At 36.6% G+C, this 4,791-nt stretch overlaps 1 long non-coding RNA gene across 5 annotated transcripts in view; it reads left to right on the forward strand.

Annotated features, from left to right (window-relative positions):
* Positions 1-4,791, forward strand: part of LOC116085059 — a 122,943-nt gene that overhangs the window by 27,306 nt on the left and 90,846 nt on the right. For 4 of the 5 annotated variants that reach the window (XR_004116386.1, XR_004116388.1, XR_004116387.1 and 1 more), the window contains one exon: positions 1,341-1,459. This is a non-coding gene — a long non-coding RNA (uncharacterized LOC116085059). The remainder of the gene's footprint in view (positions 1-1,340; positions 1,460-4,791) is intronic. The other variant, XR_004116391.1, reaches the window with a different exon arrangement.

Raw genomic sequence — 4,791 nt, forward strand, 5'->3', positions numbered from 1 at the left:
GGGATGGTGGTGGTAGGGATGGTGGTGGTGGTGGTAGAGGTGGTGGTGGTGGTAGTAGTGGTGGTAGGGGTGGTGATGGTGCTGAGGTATTGAAAAGTATCTTCCAAGTTTTCCTAGAGTCTGCTACATTGGCATCTAACTTGAGTTATTGATCCTTAATACCAGTTTGAGTGCCCACATCTCGTCAAGGCTCTAGGAAATATAAGAAGCTTTAGAATTTAGGAAAAAGAGAAGAAAAACATATTTCTCATAATTGTAAGAAATTTTATAGTTAGGTCTGCTGTTCTCTTTTGGAACCCACTCCTTACCATTTTGTACACAGAATGTTAATAAGACTCTGGACAGGGAACAACAGTATTTGTTCTTTTCCTGGGTCCTCTGGGTTCCCCAAGATGTGGCAGAACAGCTCTGTTCTCTGGCAGCGTTATGTATCTGCCCACTTATATAAACACTTGGCTTGGCTTCTTGAGCAGTGCTCTCCCATAGCAGCCTGCTAGCCTACTTACCATCCGAATCAAGGGAGTTAAGTTTCTTTACATATTTTAGCCATGTGGTAGCATAGTGACTGTTTTAGAGTAAAATTCTTGGAGGAGATCATAAAGGGAAATTAAGTCTGACACCTGGCATAAGGAAGAATCAAATAATATTATGTAAAGCATGAGGTTTAGGCTTTTTTGAACTAGATATGAACAAGTTTTTCCTATTTAACTTTACAGATCTGCGTCAGTGACACATCTTTGGGTGTATTTGGGAGATTATCTGCTCTGCTGGTGGTATAAATGCTAGAACACAGCTGAAGGGCACAGGACTGGGAGGCAGGAGAAGTCCATTTTAGTCTTGGCTTGAATCGAGTCTTCTTGTGCAAGTCCCTAACTCTCTTTTGCTCTTTGTTCTGGGACCTGCTAAATAGAAAGACTGAGTACAGAATGAAAGCCATTTGATTCTAGCTTTGTACATTGGGTTTGACGCTATTTGACCCAAACATGCTATTGTCCTACCCTCATTAGGACTGATGTCCTGTTGCTTCCTGTTTGTCATGCACTGTTGATTCTGGGTCTACCCCTGACAGTGTCTGAACCTGTTTTGTCCTGCATCCTGCCTTGTGATACCTGTTGGGGTTAGGACCCTCATGGAATATCCTCATAGTATAATCTAAAGTAAAATGAAAGGGTTCACTGATCTCAAATAGTTGCCAAGAATGCTTGAACCTTCTAGTACTATTGACTTAATAATATCTAATTTTTATCTATTTATTTTCATTGCATTTTCTTCTGCCACAGATTTTCTAAGACTGAGTAATATTTAAATAATAGAGAACTTTTTTCCTTTTTTTTCTATAGAACTAGAGGCTATGAAGGTGTCCTGCTGCCCTGTTTTATTTTATTTTTTCACACAGACTAGAGGCATCTACCAAGAGAAACTTCAACTGAGAAAGTTCCCCTACAAGATTGGCTTGTAGGTAAGCCTATGGGTTATTTTCTTGATTGATGATTGTTTAAGAAGGCCCATTCCACTGTGGGTGGTGCCATCCCTGAGGTCTGGGTACTCTAAGAAAGCAGGCTGAGCAGGCCATATGTGTTAGTCAGGGTTCTCTAGAGTCACACAACTTATGGAATGTCTCTTTATATTGAGAGAATTTATTGTGAGGATTTACAGTCTGTAGTCCACCTAACCCAACAATGGGCAGCTGTGAATGAGAAGTCCAAGAATCTAATAGTTGCTCAGTCCCATGAGGCTAGTTGTTTCAGCTGGTCTTCTGTAAATGTAGGTTCCAATAGATGTGCTAGCAACTAAACGCAAGCAGGCAAAGAAGAGCAAATCTTCCTTCTTGCAATGTCCTTATGTAGGTCTCCAGCAGAAGGTGTAGCCCAGATTAAAGGTGTATACCACCACGTCTGGATCTGGGACTTGCTTTGTCCCAGGCTGGTCTTGAATTCAGTCATGCCAAGATCCAGGTCAGAAACTTGTGTCTTCTAGCCTCAAGATCTAGATCAGAGGTGAGCCCTCCAATTCTGGATTGTAGTTCACTCCAGATATAATCAAGTTGACAGCCAGGAGTAGTCAATAAACCATGGGATGCAAGCCAGCAAGCTTCATGCCTCGATGGCCTCTGTTTCAGTCTCTGCCTTTAGGTCCCTGCCTTGAGTTTCTTCCCTGACCTCCCTCTGTTGTGGGGCGTGACTTGAAAATTATAAGCTGAAATAAATCCTTTCCTCCACAAGTTCCTTTTGATCACAGTTTATCACAGCATAGAAGCCCTTGCAAAACCCAATATCAAGGCTCCCAAATCTAGTAAGGGCTTTCCTGCTGTTATTCCATTGTAGAAGGTAGACAGATAAGAGTCTACACAAAGCAGGCAAGAGACCAACAGAGGTCAGGCTTTGCTATTGTAATAAACTATTCTTTGTAATGATGACATATATCTACCCCTGAGATCAGTAGCCTTATGACCCGTCATCATTATTAAGCCCTATCTTCTATTGTGGTTTTTAATTTGGATTGATTTTCTAAAACATTAGTCTTGGGAGACACATTCAAACAGTTATGATAGGAAATGAATCTATTCTAAGATCTTGGCTTTTCCTCTGTGGTTAGATGTGAGATGAATGACAAACATACCATTTTTCCAATGCTTTAGAAAAGTGAAGTCAAATCTACATTTCCATTGAAAAATATCAATGCAATCTTCTCGAGTCCCTATAGAAATTAGATCAATTCTTAACACATTCTTTAAGTAGAAATGTTACTAAGTCTGTTTTAATGAATATATAAGACATTTTCATAGAGTATATATTCAAGTACATTGTATAATACTATTCTTAGACAAAATTATTTTTTTTAGTCCATATGAAACTGTACCACCCTGCTTACATAGCATTTATTTGCTTAGGGAATTTCCATCCTCAGGACAAAGATAAATTTCAGTCCAGGTATCATTACATTCTCAACTAGCGGAATTCAACTGAATGATATTTCAGCTGTCTTTCATAGATTGAGTTACTGAGGTCAGCCAGTTTAAAATTCTCAGTTATGTGTAGTCTTGAGAGAGTCCAAGAACTTCTAAGAAAGGATCTAAAAGCTACTGAGAATTTTAGAGAATATCATCCTAAAGACTGTCATTACGAAAATAGACAAAACCAGATGTTGGCAGATGTGTTGAGAAAGAGGAACACTTATTCACTGCTATTGAGAGTAGAAACTAGGCAGCCACTATGAAAGTTACTATGAAGGTTTCCTCAAACTATTAAAGCTAGAACTACTGTATGACTCAGGTATACCACTTCTGGGCATCTGGCTAAAGGACTGCACATAATAACATGTTGATACCTGCATATTTGTGCTTATTTCCACACTACCCACAAGGGCAAGGAGGTGGAACCAGCCTAGGATGTCCACCAAAAGATGAATGTGTAACGAAACTGAATAAATGCACAATCCAATCTTAATCAGCTGTAAAGAAATGTTATTGACATTTTCAGGAAAATAGATAAAACTGGAAGGGATATTAATCAAGTTAGTTAATACTCTCAAAGATAAAAATCACACATTCTTTCTCATATGTTGATCTCAGCTTATGTAAGTGTATACAAGTGGATGTGATTATAGATGGAGAACATGAGACTGGAGAGAGGACACAAGAAATGAAGTAGTGTTGAGGAAATAGGGGAAGGACAATAGGACCTGTGTGACAGAAAAGGAGAAAAGAGTCCATTGGGAAATGTGTGGGAGGTATTGGGGGAACAGAGGGATAGGGGAGGAGAATCAGCAAAAATATATCTTTTTAAAATTTTTTTTGTTTTTTTTTTTAAGTTTTATTGCATTATAATGAGAAAAGTTACATGATTTCAATTTACCTGAATTTGTTAACATTTAAAAACATATTTTAAGTAAATAGAATTAAATCACATTCTTGTTTCCCTTTTGTACCCCAATTCCTCCCAGAGACTCCCCCTTCAGTACTTATAATATATTTTTTGTCATATTCCTTAAAATTTATAAAATATTATAACAATAAAAATAAGTATTATAAAAGTTGTTTGATATAAAACAACAATCAATTTAACAGTCTTATGTAGATGCTTGTCTACAGCAATACTGAAAATACATATGTTTTTCTCAATATAAATTTTAAATAACTCCAAACATATTAATTGTATACTTCAAAATAATACATCACTACTAGTATTTTCTTAAATGAACATAAATATATAAAGTGTTTCTGTTTGTTTGTTTTGTATTTAGTAGAGTTCAAAATCTTGGCTCTTACTGTGGTAACTTGATACAAGAGTTACAAACATCAAGCAAAGCATTTAGTCTTTCTCTTTGTTGTTCTCTTACAACCCCCCCTCACAATTTAATTGTCTACATTTTTTTGGGTATATAAATACTTTTAAAATATGTAAGCTGTTCTGAAAACCATAGTATAGTGTAAAAACATGAAATAAACAATACTACTAATAGAGAGGCTGAGATAGAAAAAGCAAGATCTTAAGACCATTATGTTGTACACAGCAAGACACTGTTATGAACAAACAAGCTGAAAGTGTAGATGGAATGTATAATATTGGACCATTTCTCCAATTACCAAATTAGAGAGACCATTGGATGATAGTCAATAAATTTCTAATGGTTCATATTTTTGGATTTCAATTGATTAGGATATGTTGGTAATATTAATTATCATATTAAGATACTAAGAAAAAGTAATTGTTACTTCCTGTTATTTTTGTTGTAAGAGGTAGAATTAGGTTTGTGTGGGTTTGTTGAAAGATTACTTTCTTGCTTCTTCTA

Source organism: Mastomys coucha, unplaced genomic scaffold (assembly GCF_008632895.1).
Source record: "Mastomys coucha isolate ucsf_1 unplaced genomic scaffold, UCSF_Mcou_1 pScaffold9, whole genome shotgun sequence".
Taxonomy (NCBI): domain Eukaryota; kingdom Metazoa; phylum Chordata; class Mammalia; order Rodentia; family Muridae; genus Mastomys; species Mastomys coucha.